We start from the raw sequence: 22,795 nt of genomic DNA, 5'->3' as shown, positions 1-22,795 counted from the left end.
TCTTGACATTTTCCGGATTGATTGACCTTAAAGTAATGATGGACTGTCGTTTCTCTTTGCTTATCTGAGCTTTTCTTGCCATAATATGGAATTGGTCTTTTGGCAAATAGGGCTGTCTTCTGTATACCACTCCTACCTTATCACAACACAACTGATTGGCTCAAAGGCATTAAGGAAAGAAATTCACAAAGGAACTTTTAACAAGGCACACCTTTTAATTGAAAAGCATTCCAGGTGACCACCTCATGAAGCTGGTTGAGAGAATGCCAAGAGTGTACAAAGCTGTCATCAAGGAAAAGGGTGGCTACTTTGAGAAATCTCAAATATAAAGTATATTTTCATATGCTTACCACTTGATTGGTTACTACATGATTCCATATGGGTTATTTCATAGTTTTGATGTCTTCACTATTTTTCTACAATGTAGAAAATAGTAAAAATAATGAAAAACCCTGAAATGAGTAGGTGTGTCCAAACTTGTAACTGGTACTGTACAAGCAGACACATAAACACATGCACAAGCATACACACACACACACGCACAAAGAGATATGCATGCACGCACATACAAATCCCTGCAAGTGCATACTCACACAGCAAGCAAACAAACATCCCAAGCCATTACAATTGAGCTGTACTAGGTATGTCTCGTCTTATAATAATCTCCTACTGTCTCTCTTGATAACATTTTCTATGCATTTTAATCAACTCTTTCAATTAAGAGCCAATTAATGTAAGACAAAAGGGACTGATGTCACTCTGCGGATGGCGACGGCGCTTCCAGTCGTCTCTGCATTGCACGACTTTAGAAGAGTGTGTCTGTGCCTCTTTCTGTGATTTTGCAAGTTTGTTTGCAATCTTGTGTATGTGAGAGAGAGAGAGAGAGAGAGAGAGAGAGAGAGAGAGAGAGAGAGAGAGAGAGAGTGTGTGAGAGAGAGAGAGAGAGAGAGAGAGAGAGAGAGAGAGTGTGTGTGTGTAGAGTACGGGAATCCTCCTCCAAGCCTATCTCCCAGTGCTCTGCAGGACTCCAGTCTGCACTGAATCTCAATGACACCTTAATAAAGACAGAAACAGATGCCAGCCAGAGCCAGCTAGTATACCTGCCTGAGACTCTGGAGAGAGAGAGAGAGAGAGAGAGAGAGAGAGAGAGAGAGAGAGAGGAGAGTCATTTAAAGTCATACAACCTCTCACTGCAGATCCTTATGCTATAGCTACAGGCACTAGAAGTACAAACTGACAAGGGGAAACACGAGAGCACTGCTTATTATAAAGATAACATTGTGTGTGAGTAGTGTAAAAAATGCTGATATAGTACCAAAACCTCACACAAGAAAATGCCAGATACAGCAATAACACTCATCATCCTCATCATCCATAACAGACAGACACAATTATATTTTATGGACAGGTGCCTTTTGTGCTTCAAAAGGCACAGCATAGCAGGATCGTTGAGGACAGGTTATGGATTTTTCTACGGAAAACTCAGCCTAATAACGAGCCACAACACTCGCCCGGAGTAGAGCATCTTGCTTTCAACGGAACTCCGCCGGTCTCCTCCTTCCACCAATCAATTGGTGAAGGTCAGCCACCAGTGGCTCAATAAAGCCCTGAAAGGTCCATGCGAGGCTCCAACACACAATGTTCAATATGCAAATTGGCCAGAAATGAGAAAATAAAGGGAAAGGAAAAGACAATATTAGACAGCACCTCAAATGGAAGGATCCTACTGTATTATTTAGCATATTTATACTATGTCACAGAGGGGTAAACAAGCTGGTTGTTTAACGAAGGTACTGTACTGTAAGTCGCAGTGGATCTCATTTAAAGAGCTTGACGGCAGTCTCGCTTGCATTGTTTGGACTGCGAGGGCCTAATGAACTGGTCTCCACTCCTTACATTTCCTGTGTAGGGACCGCAGAAGGGGCAGCGTAGCGCTCTAAAAGCAACAAAGTTTTGGCTTTTTTTTTTATAAACGAGGGATAAAACAGTAGAGATGTGCTCTTTGATGTTATGTACACCCGTTTACTGCTTTCCCCTTATCTCACTTCTTTCTCTTCCCAAACCCTCTGCAGGGAGCTGACCCAAATCCAGCGTTTGGGCATGAGGTCACTCACACACACACACACACACACACACGGCCTGAGTAACTGTTGGTTCACACAGTTTTTTTTCCTCCATCGTTGCCCAGAACAACATTTCAACAGGTAACCAAGATTTCAATCATCTTTTGTTGACTTATTATATTATTAAATTATATTATCTGTTTCTCCAGGTCTTGTCATGCTACAACCATCGGTCTGAATGAAAGGGTTCCACACCATGGGTGATAAGTAAGTATCCGCTCTGACTCTTTGAACTTTGAACTGTCTGTTTGTTTATCTGACAACATGGAGAATGCACAATTCAACTTATCTGACAAAAAAAACCTGAGAGAGGGAGAAAGAAGGAGAGATATATTTAATATTTCTCCCAGAATGAGTTTAACACAAATGTACTGCTTTGTTTTTAAGAAGCCAGTAACATAAGAGAGCCCTGTCTTTCTCTGGTCCAGAAGCTACAATGGGCAGCATTGTGATATTAATAAATTGACACTATTTAATTTACTTAATGAACAAAGGAGATGTTTCAATGTGTTTTAACTATATGAATAATATGTGTTATACACAAAAGAGAGAAAGTCAGACAGATGGAGAATGGAGAAAGATAATATATGTTAGGGTCTGTATGCATGAGTACAGTATTAGTGTGTAGGAATGTACAAGTGTGTTAGAGGTTAATATGTGTTGGCTGGGACACTAATGATTTCCGATCCCCAAAAGTGTTAGCGGATAGATGGGCTGCCCTCGCTGACGGCCGTGATTAATGACAATGAGACTTCTAGACCTGGTGATGATAGGCAGAGGGAGGGAGGGAGTGTGTGTGGTGTGGATTCAGTATTGGCCACACACACACACGGAAACAAATTCACTCGAGAATGGATTTTCCTAAATATCAAACCACTCTGTTGGGTAAACATTCAGTATGATAAGCTTATTCTCTAAATTCCAGTTGGCTTTGATCTTACTTTCATGTGTGTATTGGGGTTGTCTGTAATAATAACCAATTAATTCCCCTTTATTTTTTTCCTGCAAGATAGTTAAATATGATTTAAAATTGTCCACCAGTATCCGGTAGTAAAATAACACATGATACACATGATGAAAATACAGTTGAAGTCAGAAGTTTACATACACCTTAGCCAAATACATTTAAACTCAGTTTTTCACAATTACTAACATTTAATACTAGTAAAAATTCCCTGTCTTAGGTCAGTTAGGATCCCCACTTTATTTTAAGAATATGAAATGTCAGAATAATAGTAGAGAGAATGATTTATTTCAGCTTTCATTTCTTTCATAACATTCCCAGTGGGTCAGAAGATTACATACACTCGATTAGTATTTGGTAGCATTGCCTTTAAATTGTTTAACTTGGGTCAAACGTTTCAAGTTTTGCCTTTTTGCCACAACTTTGGAAGTATGCTTGGGGTCATTGTCCATTTGGAAGACCCATTTGCAACCAAGCTTTAACTTCCTGACTGATGTCTTGAGATGTTGCTTCAATATAGCCACATCATTTTCCTTCCTCATGCCATCTATTTTGTGAAGTGCACCAGTCCCTCCTGCAGCAAAGCACCCCCACAACATGATGCTACCACCCCGTGCTTCACGGTTGGGATGGTGTTCTTCGGCTTGCAAGCCTCCCCCTTTTTTCTCCAAACATAACGATGGTCATTATGGCCAAACAGTTCTATTTTCGTTTCATCAGACCAGAGGACATTTCTCCAGAAAGTACGATCTTTGTCCCCATGTGCAGTTGCAAACCGTAGTCTGGCTTTTTTATGGCGGGTTTGGAGCAGTGGCTTCTTCCTTACTGAGCGGCCTTTCAGGTAATATCGATATAGGACTTGTTTTACTGTGGATGTAGATACTTTCGTACCTGCTTCCTCCAGCATGTTCATAAGGTCCTTCGCTGTTGTTCTGGGATTGATTTTCGCACCAAAGTACGTTCATCTCTAGGAGACAGAACGTGTCTCATTCCTGAGCGGTATGACAGCTGTGTATGAAGGTCCCATGGTGTTTATACTTGCGTACTATTGTTTGTACAGATGAACGTGGTACCTTCAGGCGTTTGGAAATTGCTCCCAAGGATGAACCAGACTTGGGGAGGTCTACAATTTTTTTTGGAGGTCTTGGCTGATTTCTTTTGATTTTACCATGATGTCAAGCAAAGAGGCACTGAGTTTGAAGGTAGGCCTTGAAATACATCCACAGGTACACCCAATTGACTCAAATGATGTCAATTAGCCATAATTTTTGCCATAATTTTCTGGAATTTTCCAAGATGTTTAAAGGCACAGTCAACTTAGTGTATGTAAACTTCTGCCCCACTGGAATTATGATACAGTGAATTATAAGTGAAATAATCTGTCTGTAAACAATTGTTGGAAAAATCACTTGTGTCATGCACAAAGTAGATGTCCTAACCGACTTGCCAAAACTATAGTTTGTTAACAAGAAACTTGTGGAGTGGTTGAAAAACTAGTTTTAATGACTCCAACCGAAGTGTGTGTAAACTTCTGACTTCAACTATATATGTTTGATTGGTAAAAAACGCACAGATGATCTTCAAATCTATTTATATAGCCCTTCATACATCAGCTGATATCTAAAAGTGCTGTACAGAAACCCAGCCTAAAACCCCAAACAGCAAGCAATGCAGGTGTTGAAGCACGGTGGCTAGGAAAAACTCCCTAGAAAGGCCAAAACCTAGGAAGGAACCTAGAGAGGAAGCAGGCTATGAGGGGTGGCCAGTCCTCTTCTGGCTGTGTCGGGTGGAGATTATAACAGAACATGGCCAAGATGTTCAAATGTTCATAAATGACCAGCATGGTCAAATAACATATAAGGTGAGTGAGTGAGTATTCTGTGGGGGAATTCTGTGATGTGTGTGTGTGTGTGTGTGTGTGTGTGTGTGTGTGTGTGTGTGTGTGTGTGTGTGTAAGTGTGCATGCCTGTGTGGGTCACGCACATGAAAAGGCTCCTCTCCTAATCAACTCTTATTGGACTCATTCAACCCGCGATGAGGGGGAAACAAAAGCTGTTTCGTCTTATATCTGCACCATTACACCGCCTCCATCTAGGGAGCCCACGTCCATTCAATAGCAGTAGAAATACCTATTCATCAAGTCTGCTGCCCGACACACACACACGCACAATCACGCTCGCACACACACACCTTATAACAGATGGAGAGATCTTTAACTGCCCATAAATGAATGCTCCAACTTGCAAATAAAAGCCCTTGCATCAGCAGAGAGCGGCTCTCTCTTCAGGTTTGGCTGGACTACGCCAACAAAACAAGATTAATTAGCCTGTTGAATGGGAAGGTTCAGTCATGGCAGGTTGCCTTACTGCAGCCCAAATGAAGCTGAAGTGAGAGTCCAGACCTCTTGTCTACTGGAGAACAATGACGGAAGAACCCTTGAGGAACGCTAGAATAACGATTTGGGAGTCATGGCAGGTTGCCTTGCTGCAGCCCAAAGTGATGCTGAAGCGAGAGGCCTCCTGTGGACTGGAGAATAATGCAAAAATAATGCTAGAATAATACTAGAATAATGCTAGAATAATACTAGAATAACACTTGAATAATGCTAGAATAACGCTTGAATAATGCTAGAATAATGGTACAATAATACTAGAATAACGCTAAAATAACGCTAGAACAACGCTAGAATAATACGAGAATAACGCTAGAATAATACGAGAATAATGTTAGAATAATACTAGAATAACGCTAGAATAATGCTACAATAATACTGGAATAATGCTAGAATAATACGAGAATAATGCTAGAATAACGCTAGAATAACGCTAGAATAACACCAGAATAACGCTAGAATAATACTAGAATAACACTAGAATAATGCTAGAATAACGCTAGAATAACGCTACAATAACACTGGAATAACGCTAGAATAACGCTAGAATAATGCTAGAATAATACTAGAATAACGCTAGAATAATACTAGAATAATACTAGAATAACACTAGAATAATACTAGAATAACGCTAGAATAATACTAGAATAACACTAGAATAACGCTAGAATAACGCTAGAATAACGCTAGAATAAAGCTACAATAACACTGGAATAACGCTAGAATAATACGAGAATAATGCTAGAATAACGCTAGAATAATACTAGAATAACGCTAGAATAATACTAGAATAACGCTAGAATAATACAAGAATAATGCTAGAATAATACTAGAATAATGCTACAATAATACTGGAATAATGCTAGAATAATACGAGAATAATGCTAGAATAACGGGCTAGAATAACGCTAGAATAACGCTAGAATAACACCAGAATAACGCTAGAATAATACTAGAATAAAACTAGAATAATGCTAGAATAACGCTAGAATAATACTAGAATAACGCTAGAATAACGCTAGAATAACGCTACAATAACACTGGAATAACGCTAGAATAATACGAGAATAATGCTAGAATAATGCTAGAATAATACTAGAATAACGCTAGAATAACGCTAGAATAACGCTAGAATAACACCAGAATAACGCTAGAATAATACTAGAATAACACTAGAATAATGCTAGAATAATACTAGAATAATGCTAGAATAACGCTAGAATAACGCTACAATAACACTGGAATAACGCTAGAATAATACGAGAATAATGCTACAATAATGCTACAATAATGCTAGAATAACGCTAGAATAATACTAGAATAATGCTAGAATAATACTAGAATAACGCTAGAATAATACTAGAATAACGCTAGAATAACGCTAGAATAACACTAGAATAACGCTAGAATAACGCTAGAATAACGCTAGAATAATACGAGAATAATGCTAGAATAACGCTAGAATAATACTAGAATAACGCTAGAATAATACTAGAATAACGCTAGAATAATACTAGAATAACGCTAGAATAATACTAGAATAACGCTAGAATAATACGACGCAGATAATCGGTTGAGAATAATACAAGAATAATGCTAGAATAATACTAGAATAATGCTAGAATAATACTAGAATAATGCTACAATAATACTGGAATAATGCTAGAATAATACGAGAATAATGCTAGAATAACGCTAGAATAACGCTAGAATAACGCTAGAATAACACCAGAATAACGCTAGAATAATACTAGAATAACACTAGAATAATGCTAGAATAACGCTAGAATAATACTAGAATAATGCTAGAATAACGCTACAATAACACTGGAATAACGCTAGAATAATATGAGAATAATGCTAGAATAATACTAGAATAACGCTAGAATAACGCTAGAATAATACTAGAATAACACTAGAATAACGCTAGAATAACGCTAGAATAAAGCTACAATAACACTGGAATAACGCTAGAATAATACGAGAATAATGCTAGAATAACGCTAGAATAATACTAGAATAACGCTAGAATAATACTAGAATAACGCTAGAATAATACTAGAATAACACTAGAATAATGCTAGAATAACGCTAGAATAATACTAGAATAATGCTAGAATAACGCTACAATAACACTGGAATAACGCTAGAATAATATGAGAATAATGCTAGAATAATACTAGAATAACGCTAGAATAACGCTAGAATAATACTAGAATAACACTAGAATAACGCTAGAATAACGCTAGAATAAAGCTACAATAACACTGGAATAACGCTAGAATAATACGAGAATAATGCTAGAATAACGCTAGAATAATACTAGAATAACGCTAGAATAATACTAGAATAACGCTAGAATAATACTAGAATAACGCTAGAATAATACTAGAATAACGCTAGAATAATACGAGAATAATGCTAGAATAATGCTAGAATAATACTAGAATAATGCTAGAATAAAACTAGAATAACGCTCGAATAATGCTAGAATAATACGAGAATAATGCTAGAATACTAGAATAATACTAGAATAACACTAGAATAACGCTAGAATAAAATGAGAATAATGCTAGAATAATGCTAGAATAACACTAGAATAACGCTACAATAATACTACAATAATACTAGAATAATGCTAGAATAACGCTAGAATAATACGAGAATAATGCTAGAATACTAGAATAATACTAGAATAGTGCTAGAATAATGCTAGAATATAATGAGAATAATGCTAGAATACTAGAATAATGCTAGAATAACACTAGAATAACGCTACAATAATATTACAATAATACTAGAATAATGCTAGAATAACGCTAGAATAATGCTAGAATAACGCTAGAATAATACTAGAATAATGCTAGAATAAAACTAGAATAACGCTCGAATAATGCTAGAATAATACTAGAATAATACGAGAATAATGCTAGAATACTAGAATAATACTAGAATAACACTAGAATAACGCTAGAATAAAATGAGAATAATGCTAGAATAACACTAGAATAACGCTAGAATAAAATGAGAATAATGCTAGAATAATGCTAGAATAACACTAGAATAACGCTACAATAATACTACAATAATGCTAGAATAACGCTAGAATAATGCTAGAATAACGCTAGAATAATACGAGAATAATGCTAGAATACTAGAATAATACTAGAATAGTGCTAGAATAATGCTAGAATAATACTACAATAATGCTAGAATAATACTAGAATAACGCTAGAATAATGCTAGAATATAATGAGAATAATGCTAGAATACTAGAATAATGCTAGAATAACACTAGAATAACGCTACAATAATATTACAATAATACTAGAATAATGCTAGAATAACGCTAGAATAATGCTAGAATAACGCTAGAATAATACCACAATAATACTAGAATAACGCTACAATAATACTACAATAATACTAGAATAATGCTAGAATAACGCTAGAATAATACCACAATAATACTAGAATAATGCTAGAATAACGCTAGAATAATACTACAATAATACTAGAATAATGCTAGAATAATACTAGAATAATGCTAGAATAACGCTAGAATAATACTAGAATAACGCTAGAATAATGCTACAATAATGCTAGAATAACGCTAGAATAACGCTAGAATAATACTAGAATAATGCTAGAATAATACTAGAATAATGCTTGAATAATACTAGAATAATGCTAGAATAATACTAGAATAACGCTAGGATAATACTCGAATAACGCTAGAATAATACTACAATAATACTTGAATAACGCTAGAATAATACTAGAATAACACTAGAAAAACGCTCGAATAATGCTAGAATAATGCTTGAATAATGCTTGAATAATGCTAGAATAACGCTCGAATAATACTAGAATAACGCTTGAATAAAACTAGAATAACGCTCGAATAATACTAGAATAACGCTTGAATAAAACTAGAATAACGCTCGAATAACACTCGAACAACACTACAATAACGCTATAATAACATTTGGAACGACCTAGCTGTCGTGTTTACAAGTATCCCCACTAGCTGGCTACTAGACTTCCAATATAACAGCTGGCCCTAAAGCTTTTTGTAGGGAGCCAGGGAAAGCAACTATTGCCTGTATCAGTGATGGACACTACCTAGAATGTGGACCAATATGGGGAGGCTGGAGGAGAGAGCTTGAGGACTCCACTGAGCTCTTCGAGTGTCTCAGGACTCGAAGCACATGGCGCCACCCATCCTTAAAGCTTCAATGAAGTACAAAGTGCATATTGAACAAGTGCAGGGCTAGATAATTGCTGTGTTTAGAGAAGAGTTGATGAGAGAGCGATAGACTCGTAAGAGGCAATGTTCCTACCGTTTGATTCTAAAGATCAGAGGCTGTAATGAAACATCATTGTGACTAATACAGAGACACTGGCTGCATGTGTGTGTGTTTCCCCTATAATAATTTAGCAGCGGCGGATCGGTGCTAAAATAATACATTTGAATACATGTTTTTACAATTTCTGCAGAGATGTGCTTTTAAGATCAGAGTGACAAGTTACATACAGGTAACTGCCAAAATAATGTTAACATGTGTGGTTCCCTAAGTTAATTAAGCAAAGCTTAGGGTCATGCATAAAAATACTGGGCAGGCCATTATTTTGTCACAGGACATGCCTGAAATTGTTCGATGAGTACAAAAATGATGTAAACCATTTGCCATGGCTGTCTCAGTTACCAGATCTCAACCCAATTGAACACTTATAGGTGATTCTGGAGTGGCGCCCGAGACAGAGTTTTCCACCATCATCAACAAAACACCAAATTATGGAATTTCTTGTGGAAGAATGGTGTTGCATCCTTCCAACAGAGTTCCAAATACTTGAAGAATCTACAACAAGGTGCATTGAAGCTGTTCTGGCTCGTGGTGGCTCAACGCCCTATTTAACACTTTATGTTGATGTTTCTTTTATATTGGCAATTACCTGTATATTCCTCAGATTCCCATCAGATCATCCGAGAAACCTTCAAGTTAACCAGCTAGCTAGCTAATCCTGGAAGTTTAGTCAACCCTATTAATAGATGTACAGTACCAGTCAAAAATGTGGACACACCTACTCATTCAAGGGTTTTTCTTTATTTTTACTATTTTCTAAATTGCAGAATAATAGTGAAGACATCAACACTATGGAATAACACATATGGAATCATGTATTAAGCAAAAAAGTGTTAATATTTTATTTTTGAGATTCTTCGAAGTAGCCACCCTTTGCCTTGATGACAGCTTTGCACACTCTTGGCATTCTCTCAACCAGCATCATGAGGTAGTCACCTGGAATGCATTTCAATTAACAGGTGTGCCTTGTTAGAAGTACATTTGTGGAATTTATTTTCTTCTTAATGTGTTTGAGCCAATCAGTTGTGTTGTGACAAGTCCATATTATGGCAAGAACAGCTCAAATAAGCAAAGACAAACGACAGTCCATCATTACTTTAAGACATGAAGGTCAGTCAATCCAGAACATTTCAAGAACTTTGAAAGTTTCTTCAAGTGCAGTCGCAAAAACCATCAAGCACTATGATGAAACTGGCTCTCATGAAGACCGCCACAGGAAAGGAAGACCCAGAGATACCTCTGCTGCAGAGGATAAGTTCATAAGAGTTATCCTATCAGATTGCTGTCCAAATAAATGGTTAACAGAGTTCAAGTAACAGACATAGTAACAAGTAACAGACACATCTCAACAACAACTGTTCAGAGGAAACTGCGTGAATCAGGCCTTCATGGTCGAATTGCTTCACAACTAAAATACACCAATAAGAAGGAGAGACTTGCTTGGGCCAGGAAACACAAGAAATGGACATTAGACTGGTGGAAATCGGTCCTTTGGTCTGATGAGTCCAAATTTGATATTTTTGGTTCCAACCGCCATGTCTTTGTGAGACGCAGAGTAGGTGAACGGATGATCTCCGCATATGTGGTTCCCACCGTGAAGCATGGAGGAGGAGGTATGATGTGTGGGGGTGCTTTACTGGTGAAACTGTCAATTATTTATTTAGAATTCAAGGCACACTTAACCAGCATGGCTGTAGCGATACGCCATCCCATCTGGTTTGCGCTTAGTGGGACTATAATTTGTTTTTCAACAGAACAATGATGACCCAAAATACACGTTCAGGCTGTGTAAGGGCTATTTGAACAAGAAGGAGAGTGATGGAGTGCTGCATCAGATGACGTGGCATTCACAATCACTCAACCTCAAACCAATTGAGATGGTTTGGGATGACTTGGACCGCAGAGTGAAGGAAATGTATCCAACAAGTGCTCAGCATATGTGGAAACTCCTTCAAGAATGTTGGAAAAGCATTCCTCATGAAGCTGGTTGAGAGAATGCCAAGAGTGTGCAAAGCTGTCATCAAGGCAAAGGGTGGATACTTTGAAGAATCTAAATCTAACACTTTTTCGGTTACTACATGATTCCATATGTGTTATTTTCTAGTTTTGATGTCTTCCCTATTACTCTACAATTTAGAAAATAGTAAAAAAATAAAGAATAACCTTAGAATGAGTCTGTGTCCAAACTTTTGACTTGTACTGTATGTAATAACTGTTAGTGAAGAAACAGTAACGTTACGCTAGCAAAATAATTTTTGGGGTTATGATAAAGTTACAATTAAACTGAGATTCAAAGGAAGAGAACCTAATTTAGTTTTCATGCATTTTGGAGTAGAATTTCCCCCCCCAAAAAATCACATCAGAACTAACCTTCTCACAGTCGTTCACAATTACCCCCACCTCTGCCACCGCTGTTGAAAAAAATCCTAGGGGAAACATTGGTTGTGTGTGTGTGTACATGTCTGTATGGTATCTTTGTCTTGTGTATCTATACTGTGTATCTACAATGCATGCGGAAAGTATTCAGACCCCTTGAATTTTTCCACATGTCACATTACAGCCTTACGCTAAAATTGATTGAGTTGTTTTTTCCCCCTCATCAATCTACACACAATACCCCATAATGACAAAGCAAAAACAGTTTTGGGGACATTTTTGCTAATTTATTACAAATAAAAAACAGAAATATTAAATTTACATAAGTATTCAAACCCTTTCTTCAGCACTTTGTTGAAGCACCTTTGGCAGCAAAATTACAGCCTCGAGTCTTCTTGAGTATGACGCTACAAGCTTGACACACCTGTTTTGGGGAGTTTCTCCCACTCTTCTCTGCAGATCCTCTCAAGCTCTGTCAGGTTGGATGGGGAGTGTAACTGCACAGCTATATTCAGGTCTCTCCAGAGATGATTGATCAGGTTAAAGTCCAAGCTCTGGCTGGGCCACTCAAGGAGATTCAGAGACTTGTCCCGAAGCCACTCCTGCGTTGCCTTGGCTGTGTGCTTAGGGACGTTGTCTTATTGGAAGGTGAACCTTCACCCCAGTCCGAGGTTCTAAGAGCTCTGGAGCATGTGTTCATCAAGGAGCTCTCTGTACTTTGCTCCGTTCATATTTGCCTCGATCCTGACTAGTCCTGACCAGTCCCTGCCACTGAAAAACATCCCCACAGCATGATACTGCCACCACCATGCTTCACCATAGGGATGGTGCCAGTTCCTCCAGACGTGACGCTTGGCATTCAGGCCAAAGAGTTCAATATTGCTTTCATCAGACCAGAGAATCTTGTTTCTCATGGTCTGAGAGCTTAAGGTGCCTTTTAGCAATCTGAAATCGGGCTGTCATTGTGCCTTTTACTGAGGAATGGCTTCTGTCTGACCACTCTACCATAATGTCCTGATTGGTGGAGTGCTGCACAGATGGTTGTCCTTCTGGAAGGTTCTCCCATCTCCACAGAGGAACTCTAGAGCTCTGTTAGAGTTACCATCGAGTTCTTGGTCACCACCCTGACCAAGGCCCTACTCCCACGATTTGGCCGGGCGGCCAGCCCTTCTTCCATTTAAGAATGATGGAGGCCACTGTGTTCTTGGGGACCTTCAATGCTGCAGAAATGTTTTGGTACCCTTCCCCAGGTCTGTGCCTCGACACAATCCTGTCTCCAGTGTAGATTGCTGAGGATTTTTTTTAAATGTAATCCATTTTAGAATAAAGCTGTAACGTAACAAAATGTGGAAAAAGTCAAGAGGTCTGAATCCTTTCCAAAGGCACTGTATATCTGGGTGTGTGTGTCCTAGGCTTGTTTGTGCCGGTGTCTGTCGGAGTCTCATGCGGGTCTCTCTTTGTGTGTGTCTGAGACAGTGAGACATCGTGGCTCTCCAGGCTTTAGCGGCCACTAGCGGATCCCTCCCTCCTCTCCTCCTCCTCTGCCCTCTTTTCTTCGGCACCGCTGACAGGTGTGACCTTTCGGCTGGGTGAGCAGCGCATGTTCTTGCCGCTCTAGCCCCCAGACACAGGCCCGGGATTAGTCAGCCTCTCAGAGGATCATGGGGGCTGTGCGCGAGTGCGCAGTTGCCATCGCTGAGGCCGATGGGGCCACGGTATGAAAAATAGAACACCTAATGCCTGCAGATAGAGACATTCATCAACCGACGGAAGCCCCAGTCTGCGCAGTGGGCCGCCATCCCAGTTCACATATTTCTCCATATCGCTTGAAATGCAGAAACAACTCAATTATTTGTGGATGAGATCATAAAAGAGAGATGGGGAGTTTCATTAGACCACTGTTGCGCTTTAATATAATTTACAGCATTTTTAAAGATGCCGGTAGGAGTTTCTTAGGCTTTAAGTGATTTATCATGTTGTGAGATATTACAGGCTAGACTGTAGTTTTGAGTGGGGGTGGAGCCTATGATGCAGTCGCAGTCCGTCATTAGGCGAGGTTCAGTCGGGCGCCGCCATTGACCGTCTTTTGAATGACAGTGGCGGTAACAATGGGCTCGCGGGACACAAGGAGTAAGGCGAGGCATGTACCCTGGGAAACCGTAGCCATGCCAACTGGCACCGAGCAACCCAACCAGTTAACCTCTGCGGTGAACCAATAGGCCCTGGGGTAGGGCTTGGTAATAATGTGTCTACCCTCCCTCCCTCCCTCCACCAGCTCCATCCCTCCTCCTCTCCATCTCTCCATCCATCTCTCTGTTGATCCTGGCATGTCAGATTAATTAGCTTGAGAGAGAAAAACCTGCCCAAGTTAGCGTCGGAATAGCATGATTCAATTTGGGATATCTCCTTGCTCCCTTCGTTTATTCAAATTCTGGCTACTCTGACGGGAGGGGTGAGATAAATCAGAAAAGGACGACCATTGGAAATATCAAAGCCTAAAGGTTTGGTACCTTGGGACTGCTGCATCGCCTGGTAAAATAGTAAGAGAGAAGGAGCAGAGGAGTCCAACTACAAAGAGAGAATGAACTAGCAGAGAAGTGATGAGACTGTAGCAAGTCACACAAACAACTTTGAAAAATATGTCCCAAATGTTAAGCACAGACTCTTGACTTTATAATTGCCCCTTCAATTAGAAAATCTTACCTTTATCCACCGTTTTCTACAATTTATAAAAGTCTACAGGCTGCATCCTTTACATGCTGACTACACCAGGCCCGCTCGTGGGTCTGCGTGCACCATTGCGTGCATGTTGATTTTGTCCACCCACACCGGACGCGATTAGGACACGCAGGTTGAAATATACTGCTCAAAAAAATAAAGGGAACACTTAAACAACACATCCTAGATCTGAATGAAAGAAATAATCTTATTAAATACTTTTTTCTTTACATAGTTGAATGTGCTGATAACAAAATCACACAAAAATAATCAATGGAAATCCAATTTATCAACCCATAGAGGTCTGGATTTGGAGTCACACTCAAAATTAAAGTGGAAAACCACACTACAGGCTGATCCAACTTTGATGTAATGTCCTTAAAACAAGTCAAAATGAGGCTCAGTAGTGTGTGTGGCCTCCACGTGCCTGTATGACCTCCCTACAACGCCTGGGCATGCTCCTGATGAGGTGGCAGATGGTCTCCTGAGGGATCTCCTCCCAGACCTGGACTAAAGCATCCGCCAACTCCTGGACAGTCTGTGGTGCAACGTGGCGTTGGTGGATGGAGCGAGACATGATGTCCCAGATGTGCTCAATTGGATTCAGGTCTGGGGAACGGGCGGGCCAGTCCATAGCATCAACACCTTCCTCTTGCAGGAACTGCTGACACACTCCAGCCACATGAGGTCTAGCATTGTCTTGTATTAGGAGGAACCCAGGGCTAACCGCACCAGCATATGGTCTCACAAGGGGTCTGAGGATCTCATCTCGGTACCTAATGGCAGTCAGGCCACCTCTGGCGAGCACATGGAGGGCTGTGCGGCCCACCAAAGAAATGCCATCCCACACCATGACTGACCCACCGCCAAACCGGTCATGCTGGAGGATGTTGCAGGCAGCAGAACGTTCTCCACGGCGTCTCCAGACTCTGTCACATCTGCTCAGTGTGAACCTGCTTTCATCTGTGAAGAGCACAGGACACCAGTGGCGAATTTGCCAATCTTGGTGTTCTCTGGCAAATGCCAAACATCCTGCACGGTGTTGGGCTGTAAGCACAACCCCCACCTGTGGACGTTGGGCCCTCATACCACCCTCATGGAGTCTGTTTCTGACCGTTTGAGCAGACACATGCACATTTGTGGCCTGCTGGAGGTCACTTTGCAGGGCTCTGGCAGTGCTCCTACTGCTCCTCCTTGCACAAAGGCGGAGGTAGCGGTCCTACTGCTGGGTTGTTGCCCTCCTAGGGCCTCCTCCACGTCTCCTGATGTACTGGCCTGTCTCCTGGTAGCGCCTCCATGCTCTGGACACTACGCTGACAGACACAGCAAACCTTCTTGCCACAGCTCGCATTGATGTGCCATCCTGGATGAGCTGCACTACCTGAGCCACTTGTGTGGGTTGTAGACTCCGTCTCATGCTACCACTTGAGTGAAAGCACCGCCAGCATTCAAAAGTGACCAAAACATCTGCCAGGAAGCATAGGAACTGAGAAGTGGTCTGTGGTCCCCACCTGCAGAACCACTCCTTTATTGGGGGTGTCTTGCTAATTGCCTATAATTTCCACCTGTTGTCTATTCCATTTGCACAACAGCATGTGAAATTTATTGTCAATCAGTGTTGCTTCCTAAGTGGACAGTTTGATTTCACAGAAGTGTGATTGACTTGGAGTTACATTGTGTTGTTTAAGTGTTCCCTTTATTTTTTGGAGCAGTGTATAAAAACGAACTCTGAACCAACTATATTAATTTGGATGACAGGTCGAAAAGAATTAAACATTTATGGCAATTTAGTTAGCTAGCTTGCTGTTGCTAGCTAATTTTTCCTGGGATATAAACATTGGGTTGTTACTTTACCTGTTATGCACAAGGTCCAATTAATACACAGATAGGGGAAACAGAGTTTGTTTCTAGTAATCTCTCCTCAATAAGACTTCTTCTTCTTCTTTGGACATTATTTGGCGGTTGGCAACCAACTTTAAGGTGCATTACCACCACCAAATGGACTGGCGTGTGGACCTCATCTTTCTATCACCCACGTGGGTATATGCTCCTAAAAACCAATGTATGTGTACATTTATTTTGCATCGCTCGCACATGAGCACGCGACGCTGGCGGTGTGGTCAGCATGTTAGCATCTTTAAACATACAACACATCACATTGGACTGACTGTTGTTATTTTCTGCCAGACAACAGGTGAGGAGAGGGTTTTTAATTGGGCCTGTACATAACAAATGCTACAGGATATGCAAAGGGCTAAAAGACAGCAAAAGGCAGCAGGAATTCAAACACACACGCCACACTGACTAACAAGATCTCAAGGTGCCTTTTGGAAATACTTCCCTCATCCATCCATTCATCCATCCACACATCTTCAGCTTCTTCTCTATCAAACCTTCATTGCAGTGTTAATGCAGTGTTAATGCAGTGTTATTGCAGTGTTAGATCATATGTGAGTGTGTGTGTGTCTGCGTCCTGATGTGTGTGCTCCGTCTGTGTGTGAAATTGGTGTGTGCACGTGTGTGTGATCATTCATGTATGCAGCTTATAGTGTAAACAGTTCATACATGTCTGAGCGTATGTGCTTTCCCTCTTTCCCTCCACTTGTGTGCCGGGGGGCTAGCTGTCAGACGTAGGGGGTTAAACGGTCTGTGAGAATGGGATTTAGTAAGGCATAGACAGCTTTGGCACTAGCTGCTTCAAAGAGGAGAAGGGTACGGCTTCCTCCTGTGTTTGCTTTTCATTCCTGTGGATATATGCAGTGCAGTTCATTTAAAAACAGATTCTTTCTGTGGCACACTGAGCAGTGTGTGTGGTGAGGTGTGGTGTGTGTGTTGGAGAAAGGACAAAAGGGTCTTGGGTGCATTATAAACACACCAAATGCTGGTCAGACATTACACACACCAAATTAAGACACACACACACAGAGAGAGAGAGAGAGAGAGAGAGAGAGTGTGTGTGTGTGTGTGTGTGGGGAAAGAGGAGAGTAGGGGAGGGAATAGACCTGGTATGTGACCTGTTGCTTCACATTAAATATACAGTACCAGTTAAAAGTTTGAACACACCTACAGTACTCATTCAAGGGTTTTTCTTTATTTTACGACACAGCGTGACTCACCCAGCCACCCGCGCAAACACACATAGCCACACATAGGTGTCACATATAGGATCCTGATGCTCTTCAACACAGTGTTTCCCATACTTTTTTAAAGAAGGGACGGGCCTAGCTATCCAGCCTAAAAGAGTTGTTTTAATTGTCAATTTTCTTGCCAGAAGGCCTAGATGTTGCTTTGGGAGCCTTTTCACCTCGCCTGAAGAAGAAAAACATCTAGCAGAAAACTGCTTCATCATATCAACCTCTATCATGCAAGTGTGTCACTAGCAACTGGTATCTGACATAGAATCACACCAGAGTCGACTAGAACATGTCCCTTTTAACATAAACCACTCAGTATTTCATTTCATTCCATTTGGTTTAGTGGGCTGTAACTCTCTCTCTTTTTCTGCCGGCACGGCATGCTCCGAGGGTGTGAAATGTGAAACGCTGATCCTGGGAGAGAATGATGAGCAGGCAAAGATCACTCAAAGTTCCACCCGCCAAGTTAAAATATGTAAACTTTGATTTGAAAATGTGGTCTCTAAATTTGCCCCGTGACAGGGACAGGATTTTATGGCTTTTCCATACAGGTGGTTTCAAGGCCGACTGAAAGAAGACTGACAAGGGTAAAAGTGAAATGAAGGAGCTTGTGCGGCACCCGATGCCAACTCTAAACTGCTATCAGCCAGAGGACTTTACTGCTTTGGGCCGCCACCCAAAGGCTGAGAGAGAGAGGAGGAGTATTTACAATGAACAGCAGTCACCTTTTACCCCCAATATTTGCAAAGAGGATGTTGAAATTACATTATGGTTCCTTGATCAATATTAAAACGGGCACCCGGCAACGGCATCCATCTCCCTCCCTTTAGCGCGGCCCTGTCTGGAGTTCTGCCACTTAGCAGCTAGAGTTATCCTAGCGTTTGCCAAGGGTTAGCAGGGATGATAGGAATGAGTCCTGATGAAAGCCAATCAGAGGCTAAGGAACAATTGTGGTCACAATTGACCCGGAGTACTACGTCATTGGTTACGTTCCAGGTGGTCTTTTTTGCAGTCAAGCTGAGCAGATGTTGCAAACTTCTCCAGGCATTGTGAAATTTGATAATCAGCCTTGTGTGACTGCAAAAATGATCATCCGGATCATGGATAGCATCGCTGTGGTTGGTGACAGACAACTCCCTCCACTTCCACCATCTAACTATCAGCAGGTTAACAAGGCCACGCTGGAGATTAGGTTTGAAGGGAAAAGTGGAGATTGAGAATGACTAGGCTGTGACTGCATCTGCAAACACCTCAAGAGAGTGTCACAATAACTGAATCTCTGTTTGGAGTGGGCTGTCGTGGCCATGGAACAGAAGAAAAGGAGGGACAGATAGAGCGAGAAGGGCTGGGTTACTGTTACCTGATAAGTGCTTGATAGGAAAGGTGGAATAGTATGTGTTTACATCAACATCCTATACCTGTTTTCCAATAGCGCCGGCTGTCGGCTAAACAGCCGATTACAGACAGCAAATGTTTCTACTTAACCCTTTACACTTGTACCATGCTATACATGACGTCAGAGCTGACTCTGCGCTTCACAGCGCTGTATGGGTTTAAACTGACAGCCATTCTGACCTTTTTTTTTAAATATTATTTTCTTTATTTAACTAGGCAAGCCAGTTAAGAACAAATTCTTATTTTACAATGACGGCCTACCCCGGCCAAACCCTCCCCTAACCCAGACGATGCTGGGCCAAATGGGACTCCCGATCATGGCCAGTTGTGATGCAGCCCAGGATCGAACCAGGGTCTGCAGTGATGCCTCCAGCACAGAGATGCAGTACCTTAGACCGCTGCGCCACTCGAGAGCACATCGTGCGACAAGAAGTTGCCCCATCCTTCCCGACAATTTTTTTTTACTGTTTTGTTGTCTGATTAAGGGGAATTCTGTAAATTAAGAGGACTACGTATTTTGAAATATGATGTCATATAAGCAAGCCAAACACCTGTGAGTCCGAATGTGCTCTTCACATTTCCATATCATAAAACTCACGTCATATACAGTGTCAACGTTTATGATCACTATGTTTGATGTACAGTTACACGATGACATGGCGTCATACCCTGGATTGTTCTGAACAGAATGAGCCTGTTTGTTTATTGTGAAGAAAACTTCACGCAGCACACGCACCTGAAGGCACTCATGACTCCTTTCTACCTGCACCAAAATTACGATTTGTTTCCCTGAATTACATTGAAAGATAACTATCGTATTTTATAACTTAGCTAGTCATGTTGAACAACAGAACAAGATTTCAAATGAGCCCCACCTGACCCAGATTGCAATTTATAATGGACCGTTTTTGGATTGTGTTAAAAAAAATCTGTAATTGTGTGATGGCGGGGTTGCACAGTTGTGTTCCAACCAAAACAAGTACAAGTGGGCTTGTTCTTGTTCCTCAATGGCACAGCTAAGAGAGCTAAAAAAAAGTCAGAAAAGTACATTGAAATTACTTAGGGACTGGGTACACTTTGGAGAGGTGTGGTCACTTGGAGACACCAGTTAGTCCTCTCACACAAACAAAAATGTTTGTTGTCTTATGTTGCACCTACCCCACATTTTCGAGGAATATTCTTATCATGTTATTGAACGTCTCCAGAGTATTTTCAGATTTCGTCATTAAGAAATGCGGTGAAAAGTATAGTAAATGTAAAATGCACATAAAATCAACAGTGTAATGTTTGGATTCAGTCTTGTGTTAGGTGAACTGTTGTCCTCACCTTTGGTCTAATAATTTCCCCATAACCTCCAAACTGTTTCCTTTCAATTGCTTCTATGGTTATGCATATGCTTTTCATATTTCTCTGTAAGAAACATTTCAATTTAGCCCTATCCATATAAGCCAATTGGGGCAGCAGGTAGCCTAGTGGTTAGGGCGTTGGGCCAGTAACTGAAAGGTTGCTAGATCAAATCCCCGAGCTGACAAGAATTGTCGTTCTGCCCCTGAACAAGGCAGTTAACCCACTGTTGCTAGGCCATCATTGTAAATAAGAATTTGTTCTTCACGGACTTGCCTAGTTAAGAAAATGTGAAAATAATTCCCATGAGTGTAAAGGGTAAAATTAACTAGGCTAATTTCCAATTTGCTAGTCAGGAAAAAGTCTGCAGCGCTCTCTCTCACCAGAATGAATAATATTTATCTTCTGGTGATCTATTGATAGGACAGTCAGTCATAAAGTGAGCAATGACAGGGAGACACCGCTGCTGTCTGTCCTGGTAGCTGGGAGTGTGGGTTGTGTGGTTGCAGTCACATTTATTTACATGGAGGGAGAGAGCATAATACTTCATCGTCTCTGTGAGTGAATTAGCACACCTCATATAATGTGGCAATGTTGAGTCAAAATCCACTTAGCCTATTGTTTTCTGCCACATTAATTTATTTTCGTTCACATGTTTCATATGCAGCCAAGGAGTAGTGGTTTGATTGACGAACAGCAGACAAGCAAACTAGTGTATAAAAGGTGTCGAACTGATTGAATAAAGTCGATCTCATATAACCCTGCCATTCATAAATCTTGCAACGTAGTTATATGTCCATGGTATCGCATCGGGTAAACTAAAGATATCGTTTGTATTTCCAATATGAAGTCCATCAGGACGTTAAAGTGAGTGACTTGGCAGTAGCCTACTGAATCACATCGGTAAGAGAGCCATTCATTTAGCTCCCTTATTTCCATACTGTTAGGCTTTTTGGCACTTATCTGCAGATAAATTCTGAAACATTCGATGAAGATGGTGAATCCTCCTCTCAGTGGTGTAGTGGAGGGTATACGCTATATGCTGTATACAGACTTTTTTTTCCAGTGGGCATGGTGTACACATTTTTTAATCGTCATTATTTCTTCACATTTTAAGCACAGCAATATGCACATGGCGGTAGGTAACTAAGTGTGAATGTTAAATAATGCAATTTGCAGGAAAACAATGTTCTAAAATGCACATGTGAGCGGTTCATGAAAATATCAGTTAAAATGTAGAAAGAGGAGATCTAAAGATACCACAAGGTTTCTAATATGACTAGGATAACGCTGTTAGACAATTAAATAATGTTTTTTTTGAAAACCAATAGAAGCCTGTGGAAGTCAGCATACTATTACATGATTGTTTAAGAAGAAATATATGGCTTCTGTTGCTAAACAAGTCTTTTTTTAAATAAATGACATACTGCAAACTTCTTTCAGTAATTCAACTGATGTTAACACGTATGGACCCAGAACTTAATTGAGCATCTGTTCCATTTATTTTAGACTAATTTCAAGATCATTTGGCCTAATTACGTCATGGTTCTGTTTTAATGAAATACATAATTTGAAGAACCAACATAATTTTGACAATTTTTATCTTGCAGTAAAATACATTAATCTGAAGAGAAAACAGGTTAAATGTTACAAAAGGTTTAATATTCTCTTACTTACAAAATAGTCCTGATCATATAGGCCTAACAACTAACAATACACTGAGTTCATACGTTTTCAGTCATTTAAATTGAAAACACAATACCACAAATACGTTTTCTGATCTGAGAGGTAAACACAGTATTCAATCATTTTGCTGTGTATTTCAGATGGAATCAAGGCATTAGAATGTACCCGAGGTCACCAAAATAGAGCTTGTTCCTGGGGGAGCCTGGCTGGCTACTTTTTCTATTTGACTGGCTACTCCATATGCTTGTGGAAAACACTGAACCTCCATTCAATTTGATCTAGAACTAGGCTTTGAT

The 22,795-nt window shown here is 40.4% G+C and overlaps 1 protein-coding gene across 4 annotated transcripts in view; it reads right to left on the bottom strand.

Annotated features, from left to right (window-relative positions):
• The window catches only part of LOC106611507 (protein diaphanous homolog 2), a 686,561-nt gene that overhangs the window by 542,701 nt on the left and 121,065 nt on the right, over window positions 1–22,795 (bottom strand). The gene's annotated exons all lie outside the window — the stretch shown is intronic.

Source organism: Salmo salar, chromosome 09 (genome assembly GCF_965601325.2).
Source record: "Salmo salar chromosome 09, fSalSal1, whole genome shotgun sequence".
Taxonomy (NCBI): Eukaryota; Metazoa; Chordata; class Actinopteri; order Salmoniformes; family Salmonidae; genus Salmo; species Salmo salar.
This window is presented reverse-complemented; position numbering and strand designations above follow the sequence as displayed.